Raw genomic sequence first — 18,243 nt, 5'->3', positions numbered from 1 at the left:
ACCTTTAGGTAGATGAGGTAAAATCTAAAATAAGGGTCATAGAAATAGTAGAATTAAATATTTCACTATTTTCTGATTAGTAGTGTTTTTAAATTAATAAAATTGGTAAATCATTAGAAGGATCAAGCAATCAAGAAAACCACAATAAATTTTAGCAAAGAAAGGAAGGCCACTATGGATCCTAGGGACAGAGAAAGAATGGTAATGAAAGGAAATGTTCATAGTTATTTAAGAAATGTTACATCTTACCTCAAGTAAATTCCATAAGAAACACAACTTCTAACCTATTATACAAGATTCAATAAAAATTTAACAATTATGTTTTATATATATATATGTGTGTGTGTGTGTGTGTGTTCTTTAGTACAGAATGCCAGATCCACTCCCATTTACTAGTTAACTTGCTACTTAATTAAATTTACTAGCTCACACTTTATAAATACAGGTTATAATAAAATACAGGGGAAGAACCAACTATAAATTTGTAATTATTAGGGTATCATATGACAGATTCCAAAAAAACTAACAAGAATCCTAAAAATAGTATAGAAAATATCTGAACATGTACCTCAGAGATAGATCACATGCTTAGAATGTGCTGTGAGATAAAAAAAAAAAGAAAAGGAAAACAGATTAGCATGCAGTCCAATATTTCTTGTGGACCTAGAAGTACAACACCTTAGCCACATAGAACAGTACAATGTCTTGTGTTAGAGAATCTCAGCCAGGATTGTATTAAATCACTGTGCACTAAGACCACATGTAACTAATCACCGGGATGCAGTGTTAGTTTTACACTCAATAGACTGAGAACAGTAGCACAAACTAAGGCCACGAAGGTGAAGAAACACACAACACTCTGAAGATGCTGCAGTCATGGGGGTAATGTGGCATGGATGCATGGTTTTTCAAGAATTTCTCCTCAGAGTGAACAGATAATGGCGTGACCCAACGGGGTACAGGAGAGCTTCAAATAACCCAAATCTGACTGTGCGTTCAATAATGAAAGCTGCATGCCTTCTTCCTAAATTCTAAATAGGTTTTATATATATATATATATATATATATATATATATATGCATATATATATATATTAATTTTCTTCCCTTCCATGTGAAAGTTCTCACTGAGAATGAAATAAATAAATAAATAAATAATAAATGTATAGACATTTAAAGAAAATATAAAGTGGTCTGTACGCTCAAATAACATTACCATTACCCATAATTTCTTAGAGACATCTAGAAATACAGTATTTTCAAGCCCTCCCAATATGTAACTATACCGAAAAAAAATTTATTACACAGAATCAGGAAATTATAAAAACTAAAAAATTCATAGAAGCACCCAAAACCAAATATTTCAGAATGTATGTAATAAAAGTAATTTAAAAGTCCTTCTCTGAAAGTTTAAAATTATTGTTTATATGCGGAGTTCATGAATCAAAAGATTCCAAGCCACGGAGTTTCAGTTTTACCAAATTGAATTATGGACTGAATGTAGCATCCAATTTTTGCACTCATCAGTTTTTTTGTGTTTGGGTTGGTTTTTTTTTTTTTGGTTTTTGTTTTGTTTTGTTTTACATTTTTTAAGACATTTGTGATCTCTTTACAAAATATTCAGGTAAGTGTAAATAACAAAAGAGTTTCCAAGGAAGAAGCAGGAAGGGAAGTTACAGGACTCTTTTTGTCTAGAGAAAATAGAATTCGAGGAAAGCTCCTGAGTCTCTCCTCCTCCTCGGTATAAATCCTGAGATGTGGAGCCTCGACTGTGACTAACGTCTGGGGTGTGGCACAGGCCTTGTAGTAACCTAAGATTCTAAGCGGAGTTTGCACCTAGATGCAGAAATCCTCTGAATTGGAATCTGGAATCCAGCAGGGTTCAGAGCTGAAGTGAATGAGGATCTCAGTGTGAGAAATTTGGCCTTCATTTACAAGGTAGAAGGCACATGGCCCTGAGAATACAGGGGACATCCACGAACTGACACTCTCCCTCAGTCCCCACAAATGTGGACCTTAATCCCACAAATCTCAGAAGCTGCACTCTGCCAAGTATCTAAATGAACTTGGGAGAAAAGCCAAAACTCAAGATGTGAATTCACCCATCTGATATCTTAATTTTAGCCTGGAGAATGTGAGTCGAAAGCCCAGCCAGGCAATGCCTGTGTCTCCAACCTACAGAACTGTGAGATAATCATAGCTATTGTCTTAAATTGCTAAGTGCGGTTAATTTGCCACTAAGTAATAAAAAAGTAAATACACTGACTTAATGACTTACTAATAGTTACCATATGAAAGTTACATTGTGTTGATTAGACATTGTACAAAGATAATCAACGACATGAACGAAATAATACACAATCAACGACATGAACGAAATAATACACAATCAAAGTTTGTCTGACATAGAAATGGTTATGTGATTTTCAAAATGCCAACAATTCATTAGTGGAACGAATGTTTTTCAACAGATGAAGCTACAACAATCAGCTACCCAGAAGATGGAAAATGAATGTCTACATTCTCACATCACACGGAAATACTAAGATGTTTCGTAGCTACAGTGTGAGCTTTATTAGAGGAAAACTAGGAATATTTTTTAACCACCAGTAGAGAACATTTTCTTAGAAAGGACATAAAAACTAGTATCATAAGAGTGAATTATTATACTTCGCCAAAAACTAAATTATCTGTGGGAGTAAGAAACATCATGGGTCTGGAGAGATGTCTTAGGGGATTAGAAAATTGCTACCATGCCAGAGGACTTGAGTTCAATTCACAGCACCCTACAGCGCCCTACACAATTACTTGTAACTACAGTTCCAAGGGATCCAGGATGCTTTCCTAGTTTTGCAGTCACATGTCCAACATGGGTCACACACACATACACACTCACACACACACACACACACACACACACACACGGTTGTGGAAATGTACAGATAAGCAACAAGTGATAAAATATTCATAGAACATTTTTGATCAGTTTCAAATCTCTTGATTCAATTCCCAGAATAAAGAAACATACAAAAAGGGAAATACTATTAGTTGTCATGGAGAAGACTTAGTCCATGGTCATGACCTTGTTGCCTTGGGTGTATATGACAAGCAGTACTGCACAGAGGGAGCACACAACAGGGAAAAGGACTGTATTCAGGGTCATCAAGAAAGACAATAACGTGACCAGCACATCATGGTATTCCTCTATTAAGGCAACACCCGGTTGCCTGAAACATTTCACTAGAGTATATATCTTAACAGTTTTCACTACTTCCTCGTGCGCCAGGCTAATGATTGAAACTTTAATGCGTAGACCCAAAGAGCTAAAAATCTCGGAAGAAGATCAGTTATATCATCGTAATTTTTAAAAAAGGATAAAGAAAGAAGAAAAAGACAAAGAGAACAGAGAGAAAGAGCAAGGGGGTGCTGTAATAAAATGAAGAATAAGAACTCTTCTAGAATCCTGTCCCCTGTCTACATAGGGGAGGCGCTGTCCTGCTGGATGTCTTCTGGGAATTTGAGCGTCCACTGAAGGTTTGAAACTTCTACTACTCAGTATGATGTTTATTTGAGCAAATCCTGGCTCTAAGCACATGACAGTCAGAAAGTCTTCCACTCACCTGCACTCTGGTGAGCAGCACTTAAGTGTTCTAAATAACTTTAAACGTCCCACAGTCTTTACATAGTCTCAAAATTTCAATCTCTTTAAAATATCCATCTCTTTTAAAATCCAAAGTCCTTTTAGATTCTGATATAAACTGATTAAACCTCCCCTTTCTCAACTCCTCAGAGGCCCTGCCCACCTCCCACCCATTAGAACCTTCCCCTTCCTGTCTCTCATCGAACATGCTTCTAAGGGATATAATAAAATAAGTTAGATTATATAAGACAACACAAAATCTAACAGAGTAGAATTGAGCACGCAAACAGAAGGAAATGAGCCCAAGAAAGGGAACAAGATACAGAAACGTCTAGGTTTGAACACTTAAGAATCCCCTAAAAGCACTACTCAAAATATATACATACAAACATATATGAATGTGCGTGTGTGTGCATGTGTGTGTATATATATATATATATACACAATATATACATATATATATATACAGACATATATGTGTATGTAAAGTTATTATATATAAATATATATTATATCTATATGTGTAAGAATATTTATATGATATATGATATATACTCTCTATATATCATATACACTATTATGTATAAATTATAAATTATATATTATATTCATATATTCACATATATTTACATTATGTGAATATCTGGATATAATATATAATAATATTATATAATAAATATTATGTATAATATTTATATTTCTATAAATATATATAATATTATATTTATATATTATGTAATATGTGACCTATGGCATAAAAATAGAAATATACATATATAATAAAAGAAAAATCAAAAATAATAAGTTAAATTTTAAAACAATAAAGATCGAAAGTAAGGAAAAGCTCTGACCCGACATTATGAGGCAAGGAACCTCCAAAGATGCCCTTGAGATTGTTTGCTGTTGGGTATGTACTACTGGGCCTCGGGCCTCCCTTTAAGGGAAGTTTATTTCCCCAGTGAGACTCCCTTAGAGGAAGCTAAACATTCACTTGCAAGTGGTTGTCAACTGGAGATAGCTTCTGGGTCAGGGATGGTGCATGTGGCCATTTCTCCTTTACCTGTAGGATCCCATGTGGTGGACCGCACACAGGCCCTGTGCATGCTGCCTTGGCCTCTGGGGTTCATATGTGCACTGATCACATGCCCTGTGCATGCTACCTCAGGCCTCTGTGTTTCACATGTGCACTGATCACTTGCCCTGTGCATGCTACCTCAGGCCTCTGTGTTTCACATGTGCACTGATCACGTGCCCTGTGCATGCTGCCTTGGCCTCTGTGTTTCACATGTGCACTGATCACGTGCCCTGAGCATGCTGCCTTGGCCTCTGTGTTTCACATGTGCACTGATAATGTTGATTTAGAGTGCCTTATTCCTGGGTGTTCTCCAACCGCTTTTGTTTTTACACTCCTTCTACTTCCTATTCTTGTTACATTTAAATACACAGACTTCATCAAAAAGTTCAGAAAGCATGCAAAGAAATAGTAAACTACGCCCCATTTGAAGGTAACAAATCATAAGTCAAACAAAATCTTGTCTGGGAAAAAAATCTGATCATAAATATAAGACAAAGTTTCTTACACAGTTGCTTTGGTGACATCTAACTAAACAAAGACAGAGAAAATGGATACCCAAAAAGAGAGGAAAGAAACATGCCCAACGGAAGCACACAACTGAAATGAAAATGTAGAGAAATTCAAAGCCAGCCTTGTGATTCTTAGAAGAAAGTTCAAACTCCAGGGTGAACAGTTGAACTAGGAAAATCTGAGGATGGACAGAGATGCAGGACACCATGACATGTGAACTGTGGCTCTCTCATACAGAAAAGAATGAAGAAAAGGAGAAGAAATAACTTGGTGTCTTAACCTTACAAAACAGAATACAACCTGACCGCAAGTTCTCAGGAACTGTAGTGAGTAACAATAAGATCAGATCAAGAGGCACAAACTAAGATAATTTATAATCAATTTAAAGAAATGAAAGATAGAAAGGAAGTGATTTGTCATATACAAGGGTTACTTGATATGTTGATCGACAGATTTGTCATCAGAAATTTCAGAGCATAGAAAATTATGGACCAATTGTTTCATGGTGCTAAACAAAAAACTAATTATCTACCAAGAATCCTGGATGCAACCAAATTACCTTTCGAAACAAAGGAATAAGTTATTATTTTAGCAGAAAAACAAAAGCTAAAGAAATTTATCACTATGAGCCAGCTCTACAAAATACATCCAGGAAGTCCTGCAGGGCAGAATTTAGGATAGCATACAATAGTTCAAATCCATAGAAACAGATGTATTAATTAACATAAATGTGAAGAAAATCGTAAGAGTTATTTCCATTATCTGAATCTTCTTTTTTGTTTTCTGCATATCTTAGGGAACTGATGCAATTAAAATAATTATTAGTTTATAATTTGTGTTCAAAATGTGTTACTATGCAATTCTCTGACATCTGCAACTGAAAACATTAATGATAGAGATTTTAAAAATAACGGAGGTTTTCTCTATTATCAAATTTTACCTACTTGGAAATATTCAAACTTGAATGATAGATTGTGGCATTATTAAATATAACTCGGTAACCATAATGAAAATACCCATAGTATTTTAATAACAGGAATTATGAAAAAGAAAAAAGAAAGTTATTTCAAAATATCACTGAAAAAAACAAACACAAAGAGACAATTCAACTTAAAGACAAAAGACGACAGAGCACACAGAAAATAGATAAATGTCATAAATAGGACCTTTCTAGTCAGTGATTCACTTAAATGGAAAGGCCTGTAATTCCCTTGGGGTAAGGGATCTGTGATCAACAGAATGGATTTTAAAGAATTCAACTCTATACTGGCTACAAGAGAAAGAAACCCACCTTAGATCCCAAGGCACAGATAGATGGAGGGGAGAAATGGAAAAAGAGATCAAATGAAATTATTAAACAAAGGAAAATGAGTAGAAACATTAATTTTGGAAAATAATAAGTAGCAAGAAACACATAAAAATATTAAACATTCAAAGAAGTTTCAAATCAGCTATATGATATGTTGGGGGACATTGGAGTTGCTCGGAACACCCCAAGAGAAAGTTCTCTGATCCAAGTTTTGCCCTAGAGGGCCAGAGGGTAGGGGATAAGAGGGCAGGGAATAAGAGACAAGGACAGGAGACAGAGAACAAAGAGAAGGGAAAAGGATCAAGGGAGAGAGAGGCGCAAGGGGCACTTGTCCGAGGGAGACAGAACTGTCATTGTATAGAGAGTAGGCAGACATGGCCCATAGGCAAAATCAGTTAATAAGATAAAACATGAAACCCCATATTAGCATGGGTTCCTTCATTTTAATTTGGCCTGTTATTTAGATGAGCTTCTTCCAGCCAGAATATTGATGGACTGTGGTAATCAACTTCAGGAGGAGGAATTGGCCAAATAAGGGAACAGAGCTTGGGTGCTAGCTTCAAGAGTGTATTGTAACAGGTTTTTTTTTGAAGGTTTTGTTTTTTGTTTTTGTTGTTGTTTCGTTTTATGCTTTATGTTTTTGTTTTTAGCAAGGCAGAGGAAACAGGGCAGATGGGTATGGTGGGGAGAATGGCAAAACCTGTCCAAGCAATACTCTTAAGTGGAGACTACTACACTAACTAAAACTAGACACCTGTGATAACAATAGCCAGTGAAACTATTGTGTGATTCCATGATTATTAAGTATTTAGGGTAATGAAAATCAAAAATGAAAAAGCAGTTAAAGAGTTTGGGAAATGTAGAGAATAAGGAGTTATGATCTAATGAGTTTAATTTTCATATTAGTAGACGGTAAGCTTCTGTTGCCTGCTGAGTTATTAATACTCTGGCTGGGAGATCCTTTGTGCTTGTTAGAAGAAAACTGCGGGTTGGTAGGAGAGACTCAAGGATTGGTCTTTGACAGTCTTTGCTTTCTTCAGTGTTTGGTAGTGGTAGAACACAGGAACAGCAGCAGCAGGTGGTACTTTCTAGTATCACGTTGCGCATGAAGACAACCAGCAGCTATTTCATCTATATCCTCAATTCCACATGTTTTCTAACCTTTTTGTTGACCTAGGAAGTCATACGGTTCAGCAATTGGCTGCAGCTGGCACTGCAATTTCTTGATTATGTCAGTGTCAGAATTCCTCAGCCCTTGACAGCTGAGACTATTATATCTCCTGCAGAGGCCAAAAGGATTGGGATTCCTTAGCTCTTAGCCCTGTCCAGAATTTTATTTCTAGGCCTGAAGTGTGTGAGAGCCTTGGCCATAATGGTATAGGAACTTCCCAGAGTTCCTTTTGCAAGAGAAGCCTGCATTTTGTATTCCACAGTTCCTTACACCCTTCATCCTTCTTCAGCCACAGATGTTCTCCATCTCTGGACATCTCTCTCCTTCCTTCCAGTGTCCTTCCTTCCTTGACCACTCTGGAATTGTGTCTATTTCTTTTTAAGCACTCAAGCTGCAGAGCACCTGGCCACTTCTGCCACTTCACTGCCTCTGCTTGTGCTAGGCCCGTGCTTTCTCTTCATGGTCTTTGTGTAACCAGCTCTATTAGAAGTAGTTAAGAAAAGACAATGTGCATGGTTTTTTTACATGTTATATCCATCACCAGGCAAAAGTGTACAACTGAGTGTCTCCCAGGTCACTCACTCGGGGAGCATAAGCTACCAGCTCATATATCCTAAAAGGAAGGACTGAGAACAATCACAGACATGGAGGTGTGTGTTTCAATGATATATGATCTTGTCTATTTGGCACCAATCACAGAACCTCTCTGCCCTAGACAAAAATTATTTTATGGTCATTTAGAGTTCTCTGTAGGTTTTGGTACAGCTACTAAAATACCCCTAGCAAAAGCTGTATCCTCACAAGTCAAGGGTGTTCTCTGGAAGCTTTATGTAGTTTTCTCAATCCACCCATGAAAGAATTAAGACTAGCGTGGTATAAGGATGATCCAGCTAGCTAATGTACTGAGAGTGTTTTGAACAAGACAGCCAGGACATTGATAAGAAGGCCAACAGATACTGATTGATGAGACAAATTACTCCACCATCAAAGACTTTACCTATTTGCAAACAATGAACATCAAGAGCAGTTATAACAAAATCATAAGAAATTCTCATCCACAGTAGTAATAGCGACTTTTAGCAGAAATTGACTAGTGAAGTAACAATGTCTATTACTGGCCCAATGCCTTTCATTTGCCTACATGCACTTGTATAACATTATAAATTTATTCCATGCCAGTAAACCATATTCAAAAAAAAAAAACTGAGCAAGTTTGATCTTACTTCTATTCTACCACAAAATTCCAAAATAGAAAAATGAGGGAAAGATTTTTAAAAACAGGCTACAAAGGGAGGAAAAAAAAGAAAGAAAAGAAAATATCATAAAACTCTCACCAGTAAGTACCAGATGACATTCACTATGGCAGATGACACTGAGTATAGTCCACACCCATGGGGGCACATCACACGCATTGTGGCACATCACACTCATGGTGGCAGGTCACACCCACCCATGGTGGCAGATTACACTCATGGTGGCAGATTACACTCATGGTGGCAGATCACACCCATGGTGGCAGATCACACTCTTGGTGGCAGATCACACTCATGGTAGCAGATCACACTCCTGGTGACAGATCATACCCATGGTGGCAGATCATACCCATGGTGGCATATCACACTCACGATGGCACATCACATTCATGGTGGCACATCACCCTCATGGTGGCAGATTATATTATGATGACACAGGACTGCACATCCATAACTTTGTTGCTATAATTTGTGTCAGAATAATTGGGTTTCTCACATGGACAAAATCTTCTAACAGAGCATAGCCTCCTTGTTGGGTAGTTGTAAACATTTATCAGCATAGATACAACATAGTCTGTAAGACTAATTATCAACAGGAAAAATTACATCAAAACATACTTTATATCAGCTGTATGTGTATGTGAGTGTAACAAACTGAAAAGCTTTCTAAGATAAAATATCAATTGCACTTAGGAAATGCCTTCAGAGTAATATCTAAATAATGCTGTAGACCAAAATATGGATCACGGTTATCCAATCAAGCTGACATATAAAATTATCAAACCAGAAGGACTGTAAGGCAATGAGAAACAATACAGTGTAAATGACTATCCCTGGCAATAATGAATGAGCTTTGAGAACAAAATCCATGGTTGACCATTTTTATACTATGTACCACAACAGTTTACACCACATATATTTCTTGAACATGTATTCTGAGAGGAAACTAACTACATTATTTGAACTAAAAGTAGGGGAAATGACCCAATGACCAGCTGAAATACAAGTGTAGTTGCTCAGCACACAAAAGAAACCAAAGCCAGAGGAGAACCAAGAACAAAATGAGTCCAGCCTGCCCACCATCATTCTCAGAGATATTAGGAATTATACAGGTTTCAATTCACATAAGACACCCGTTTAACAGAGTGGGGTTCAGGCATTTTTAACATCAGAGTGCAACTAAAGAGTACCTCATAAAAGGCAAATCACAGGCCGTGGATCTCAAGATAACAGTCATTCCTGGGGAGCCATGGATACTCCAACAGATCCAGAAAGCAACCACGGAAAGAAGTCAGACTCCCTTTGATAAAGACAGGCTTTGTTGCCTAGAAAATGGTCACCTCCCACAGAAATGTGAATCAGGGACTCTGAAATGTTTGCTGCCAGGGTTTCTTCATTGTACCTATGCCAATGATGGCATAACTTGGTCCTATTAGGATAGGAGGTTTTGAAGGTAAAGTCTAAAACTCTTTGTCTTAGTTAGGGTTTTACTGTTGTGAACAGACACCATGACCAAGGCAAGTCTTACAAAAAACAGTGTTTAATTGGGGCTGGCTTACAGATTCAGAGATTCAGTCCATTATCAAGGCAGGAGCATGGCCGTATCCAGGCAGGCATGGTACAGGCAGAGCTGAGAGTTCTATGTCTTCATCCAAAGGCTGCTAGTGGAAGATTGACTTCCAGGCAACTAGAGTGAAGGTCTTAAGCCACACCCACAGTGACACACCTATTCCAACCAGGTCACACCTTCAGATGGTGCCATTCCCTGGTCCAAGAATATACAAACCATCATACTCTTCACTGAGTGATTTTAGAGCCAATGGTAGAAATTCTTTCCTCTGTCTAACTTGTGTTTCAGATCTTGCTCAACAAACAACAAATATTACTTTGCTTATAACAAAATCATAACTAGACTATAAAATTTGGTGTTTGGTCACAATTTATTAAAACGTGTCTTTTGTTATTCTAGTAATCTGTAATCCAACTGTGTAGTTTATACATACCGGGTATGTTTAAGAATACTTGCTTGTGGGGAGTGGGATAAAAAAAAAAGTACTTGACAAGTGGCATCATCATTTCTGCTTCCATGAATACTTGGGACAAACATCATAAGTATTCAGTAAACTTACTCACATCCATCTTAGAAGCCCTTGTTGTTATCTATAAGAATTATGAGAAAGCAGGATGGCTTTTGGGTGGGCATTCAGATACAGTATAGAGATGGATGGAAATCATGGGTTAATGAGGGGCATACAAGGTTGCTGGCATGAGCATGTTTCCCATGAACCCTCACAATAAAGCTGACGTTCTGCCCTTTGCTTTCTCTGTTACTTCGGATCACTTCATTTTAACAGAGTGGAGGGTTTCTCTCAACCTCAGTTCTCAGTTCTTCACAGGTCAGACACAATTCTTCCACAAATACTTGCTAAGTTTCTATTGCGAACCAGGACTTCTGGTGAGCATGGAAGAAAAATGGATATGATTACTTCAAGGAGATGTAAGTATGTAATGTTCATCAGAAAATAGAAGGGTACTCCATATCATCATTTTATAGTTGCAGAAATAGAAAGAAGAGGGCAAGGTGCTGAGATTCACCAGAAATGTCACCTTCATGCTTTGGCAAGGGTTGGCAATGTGTGGAAACACCATGTTGATGGGTAGAGACGTCTAGAAATAGCTAAGATTTTATGTGTGCAGCTCTATAGAAGTTTAAGTATTAAAGAATGGTCAGGGATGCAATTGTGACTGGGAAATGTCAACTATTCAAGTGACCATTCTATGGAAATGGCACAGGTTAGCATTACCAGTGTTAACATTATTTGCAGATGGCAGAAAGTTAATTAGTAATCAGTTCCTGTAATCTTGAAAGTGTTCAGTGTTTTATAAAACTTTATTATTACTTACTTTATTACTTACCATATGTTTCCAGGATAATATTAATGTGTGTGTGTGTGTGTGTGTGTGTGTGTGTGTGTGTGTGTGTGTGTGTGGTGTATCAGAGATGTGTCAGCATGATTACATGAGTGTGTAAGTTAGAGAACAACTTATATGAGTCAGTTTTCCAATTTTACCATGTGAGTTCTAAGAATCTAATATAGCTTTCTCATAAATGCCTTTAACTTGTTACGAACAGAAAACTATGGTACACAGTAACAAGAAAAAAAAAAACATCAAAGCTATTGCAAAACCTGCCAAATATTTACCCTTAAAATCTTTGTGCTTACTTTCTAAGTCACAGTATCCAATATTGGAATCCATAAGGGATTATACATGATAATTATGACCTCATTATCATAATCTTGAAATTAATATTTATTGAGCATTTATTACAGAGATCAGTTCCCTGTGGACCGAGTAGAGAGCCTAATCGAGCCATTCTCAAATCCCTACAGGTAAGTTTGTGTGAGAGAGAAGATTAGAGAGGCCAAAATATATGCTTTGAACTCAAGAGGAACTGGGTTAGAAACTGGGCTTTGCTGCTTACCACTGTTGGCTCATTAGCCAGTTTAAGTGTCTGTGCAATAACGTCTTCATCAGCATATCAGCTACTCTCTTGTGGCTCTGACAGTCTATCTGAGAGGAGCAGCTTACAGATCTTGTGTTGGACTGCAGTGGAGGATGCAGTCCACCATGGGAGGGAACTCAGGGTGGTATGTCTTCTGCTGGCCATCTTCCTTTCTCCTCTGTAAGGGCTGTGGGACTCAAGCCCATGGAAGTGTGCTGCCTACGTTCATGGTGGCAGCCATACTACATACAGTGGACCTTCCTAGCTCAGTTAGTCTAAACTAGAAAATCTCAGATGGACATGGTAAAATGTGTTTTCATGATGGTTCTAAATCTCATCAAGCTGACAATAAATATCAGCCATAGCAATCAATGGAAAGAATAATGATTTTATCTTCATCCTAGTGGCTTGTAAATGGGCAATTGTTAGGTTATGCAAGGACCATAAAACAGTGCTGGACATTTTTTTTAGCAAATATTAGTTTTTGTTAACAAGTAGTCTGCAATATTTTACTAGTAACTATTGTCTGCCTGAATTTTTTGTTAACATAGATGTAAGTACAATATCTATAAATCTGAAAGTTTTCTTAACATCTAAATTCAATAGTGAAATAGTTTTGGGTTTCGTGTTGTTTTCTTTTTCACCATCTGGGTGCTATATCTTTTGCCTTCATTTAAAATATTTCTAATATATATTATATATTACTATTCTAATACATATATTACATATTATGTATTTTAAACAATTAGAATAGATATGATTTGAAAGTTGGGTAGTTCTTTGTAGGCCACGAGATGAGGAATATGGTGATTATCTGAGTTCCATTCTGGGAGGAATTTAAGAACATCATCATCTATCTTCTATTCTTAAGAAAACCAGAGTCCTACATCAGCCTGTGAAGCTCTGAGGTGTACATTGCTTAGAAGGAAGACATGGAGCCAAAAAAAAAAAAAAATACCTAGCTGTGTTTGGGATGGGTGAAGTGCCACGGGTTCTTTCCTGGGAAGTGAGTTGTTACGTATTACTCATGCATACTCAGCCCTTGCTGGGTTATGGTCAAAGTGTCTTACCTTGGATTGAAAACTGCTTCTAGTTATCATCCATCATCTCTGGTAAGGGCTCTGGTCTTTGCTTTGGATGTTCCCCTTCAGATATTACACGCGTATTTCCTGAGTTGTCATAATTGGGACCTTAAAATTCAAAACACTATAGAGATATTGTAATTTGAAAGTTTGAAGTACTGCATACAAATATAAGATAAAAGCTTCCTTCTACAATGGACCAGCAAATCAGAGACAGTTCAAAGTATCAGTGTTCTTGAATTCTCTAATACACCGTTTCTAGTTGATTAATGATAAACATTGAAGTAAGCCATATCTGAATTTCTATAAGTTTGCTTTTTTGTTATGTTGAGATGGTCTCTACAGATCCAAGATGAACTCAGTATTGCTATGTAATTGAACATGGCTGTACACTCCTGGATTTTCTGCCCCTGCTGCCCAGTGCTGGCTTCATAGTCATGTAGCACCATACCTACCCAGTTAGTCCTGTGGTTCTCACCAACCTTTCCACTTTCCCAGAGCCTCACTCTGGTGCCACCAGAGCCCATTGAGATAGGCTCCTTGTGATCTGCTTCTCTGTGGCTCAGAACATCACTTGGATAATTCAGCCCGGTTTGCACACTAAAGGGTTCATTTTGCAATCATTATTTAATACAGGGAGGTGCAGGTGGTCCAGAGTGTATCTACTCTGGAAGTAGATTTGTTCACACATTTAAACCACACCAATATGATCATTTCATATCCTCCAGGGTTGCAAATTTGGACGTTAGATGAAAGACATATCACAATATTTTTATTTTTTAAATATTAAAGACAATTTTTGCTACTCTGGGGGAAATGTAATTTATGTGTTATAACTGTGTGTGTTTTAGTAAATCAAAGTGACAACTACTTTTCAGAGGAAAAAAAATTTTAAATTTGTACTCATGCTACTTTGTTAAAGTTAAAATAAAATAACTCTCCCATCATATAATTAAAATAACTGGGCTTGTTTTCATATTACCCTAGTCCATTTATCTTATGTCACCTGTGCATCTCTCTTCCTTATTACCTAACTCATATAAATCTAGGCTGAGATATATTTACCTTCATGCCTCATAGGTCAAAAGTTGTATTTCCATAATGTGATATTAAAACAAACCACTCTATTAAACACTAATTAAGCATAATGTTTTTTTAAAAAGCTCTGTAAAAACTGTTTATGGAATAAAAGTTATAGCAATAAAACACTCTCTTCCTGGTTTTATTTTCAGCTGGTATTTCAGGTATTTAATATATTTTAGCCTATTTATAAGCTGTATTTTGAATTATTATCTTAGTCCTTAATCAGTGATGGAAAATGGTCCATATGAATCTACTGAATGGTTGATAACCTAAATACATTTAAATATTATCTGTTTAATGATCTCTTAAATTTATGTTTCATACAAACCAAGAGAAGGACTTTAAAAATGCAACTGATCACTTGTTTTCTAAGCACCTGGGACCTTGGCCCTACACAGGAAAGAAGAAAAAACAAAGTCAAGCTGTATCGAGTGAGGCTAGGCCAGTGCCTGGCAAATACAAAAGTGGATGCTCACAGTCATCTATAGAATGGAACACAGGGACCCCAATGGAGGAGCTAGAGAAAGTACCCAAGGAGCTGAAGTGGTCTGCAACCCTATAGGTGGAACAACAATAGGAACTAACCAGTACCCCCAGAGCTTGTGTCTCTAGCTGCATATTTAGCAGAAGATGGCCTAGTCAGCCATCATTGGGAAGAGAGGCCTCTTGGTCTTGCAAACTTTATATGCCCCAGTACAGGGGAACACCAGGGCCAAGAAGCAGGAGTGGATGGGTAGGGGAGCATGGCGGGGGGAGGGTATAGGGAACTTTCAGGATAGCATTTGAAATGTAAATAAAGAAAATATCTAATTAAAAAAAGAGAGAAAAAATTAAAATTAAAAATATTTTTTTTAAAAAACAAGAATTACTATTCAGAAATCCTTTTAAGCTGGTAAATAATAATGTTTTTCTAAAGAAAATTATAAGCAGATTAATTTGGAAAATTAAAAATTAAAAAAAAATGAAATTAAAAAAATTTTTAGAAAAATCTTAGTTTCTGTTGTTCGTATTGACTCCCAAGCTCTTTGTGAACGTATTCCTGTTTAAATGTGCAGAGGGAGCAGTGTATGCAATTTACTGATTCCTGTAAGTCGCAAACTACTAGTCAATACTCTAAAAGCTTGCAAGAAGACTTTAGTAATGTGCACCACAGTGCAGTCTTTAAAGCTTTCTATCGATTTGTTTAAGAGAAACTAAGAGTCCAGTGTGGGATATGAATATAATTAAATTTGTAAGAATTATTCTAAAAATTAAAGGAGATTGGCTTCTCTCAATGAATCAGCTTGAACCCTGAAATATCAGGATATGCTGCAAACTGCTATCCCATGCTATTGTAAAGCCTGAACTCTAGCTAATGGTTATTATTGGAAATTAACTTTCTCAGTCAGTCAGCATCAATGTTTTACAAGGTTAGTATGTACCAGGAACACACTGTGAGGGGGTCTGAGACCCTGAGACAAAGTTCTTGACCCTGAACTCAGTGTTCTGGGTGTGAGCTATAATTGGCCATAGAAGAATTAAGTACCTCTCTTGCCTGTAGTGGGATGAACTCGTGCTTGGCTCCTGCCCCATCCTCGAGTACATTGTGTTGTTTCCTATCATAGCTTGAAGGCACACATCATCTTCAGGATATCTTCACTGTGTCCCTTTCTTAAGCATCACTTTCAGATTTTTCACCTAATGAATTATCTAAATTGTTTCCTCGTTTTTGTAAACTTAACTTTGGTGAGTGAAGTATTTTTTCAACTACAAAGAATTTTTTGGCTTCCCAATTGTAATTTGTGTCACAGGCATTTTGCTGGATATTTCTTGAAAGGAAAAACCACATTCTTTCACTTTCATATTCCAGAAAATATCTCAGTTTTACTGCTAGAAGACCCTGAGTAAGTTACCTAATAATTTAACTGATTAAGTTAACTTTATAATTTGCTAAGATTCCACTGAACATCTTACCTTAAGATGCCAAATAATTAATTAAATTTTTTTCCTCAGCAAAACGGATCATTGGGTAATGGTGCTTGCCACCAAGACCCGAATCCAATCCCTGAAATTCACATGGTGCAAGGAGGGAAAGAATTCTCACAAGTCTCATACATTCTGCATATATGCCATGCCGTGTATTCCCCTGGAAGTACGCAGCCCCCCAAATAACAACTAACTGGATTATTTTATTTTCAATGAACATAAGGGACAACATGAAATTATTGTCTATTCTTTACATGGATATCAATCATAAAATGAAGATTGACTCTATAAACAAATTGAGACATTTTCATAGGCTCTATTTCTGTTATTGGACACTTTGGCCATAGTTCCAGTGAGAATAACCATTACCATAATGAATAATGGTTACACCAACTACAGATATTTCCCTCCAAAAGTGACTTTCAAGTGATCCTGTGCCAATCTACTGAGGTCTTTCAAATTGGTTCCTAGCTACAAGAAACCAACTAACCAAACAAACAAACATAAGCAATGAAAACCCATTTTGTTTTATTTTTATTTCAATATAATAAACATCTTTTTGATTAAAATAATGAAGAAAGACATTATTAAAACTTACCTAACTATAGTAGCTAGAGGGGCCACCTTAAAACTTAAAACTAATACATTTTGAAAAATGGAAGAAATATCATTTAAAATCCAAATAAAAGTGTTATTTCCTAAAAAAAAAAAAAAAAAAAAAAAAAAAAAAAAAAAAAAAAAAAACCTTACATTATCTTAAAATTGGGGTAAAAACATGCTTAAATTGTGCAAAGGATGTGAAAATAATTTACAAGTTAAGAAAATCAGGTAGATGAGAGTTAAGTCAATGTATAGATTTGTTTTTGATATTCCAGAACACAAAGAATAACCCTTGACAATGTATATATGTTTCCTTAGCCTTAAAAATTAGCAGCTAATTTTGAGACATGTATAAATATTTTGAGTCCACATATAAGTATATAATTTGTGATCTTATTTAGTGCAGGAGAAATTAAGTACCTAATATAAATTTTAAAAACTGTGATAGAAAATTTAATCAGTAGTGGTTATGCTACAAAATATTTTAAAGCATAGAAATCCATTTTTAAGGAATTCTGAAAATCTACACAACAATAAGACAATACAAATTATGTTAAAGTGAAATGTGAGCATGCTTACATGTATGGATAAGTTGATGTATACTGAGAGGGGAAAATACTGTGAAGACTTGTTTCAAGTTAACAGTTTTATCTCCTGGGAATAAAAACAACATACGCCTAAACACATTCCAAAGAAACACAGATATATCTTGTAAGATATTTAAGTACAATACCATACATGAGGTAGAGTCTACCAAGCTTATTTCTATTTTAAATAACAAAATACTAACTTTTAACTCCCATTGACTTGTTTCATTTCTTCTCGATTTTCGAGAATAAATTTGCATTTCTTTGGTCACCAGATAACTCACTAAAAATGGCTTTAACCATAACAATAGAAATTGTAAAAAACGACTTAACCAAAAACACCACAAATATGATGAAGAAAAATAAACTAGGAAGACTTTGATCTCCTACCTAGTGTTTTCTGAAAGTCACATCTGTCTGGAAATCTCACCTTAAATCCTATTTTTTTTCTTCTGCCTTTCAGA

Source organism: Mus musculus, chromosome 3 (assembly GCF_000001635.26).
Source record: "Mus musculus strain C57BL/6J chromosome 3, GRCm38.p6 C57BL/6J".
NCBI lineage: Eukaryota > Metazoa > Chordata > Mammalia > Rodentia > Muridae > Mus > Mus musculus.
The sequence above is the reverse complement of the archived record's forward strand: the minus strand, read 5'-3'. Positions refer to the sequence as shown.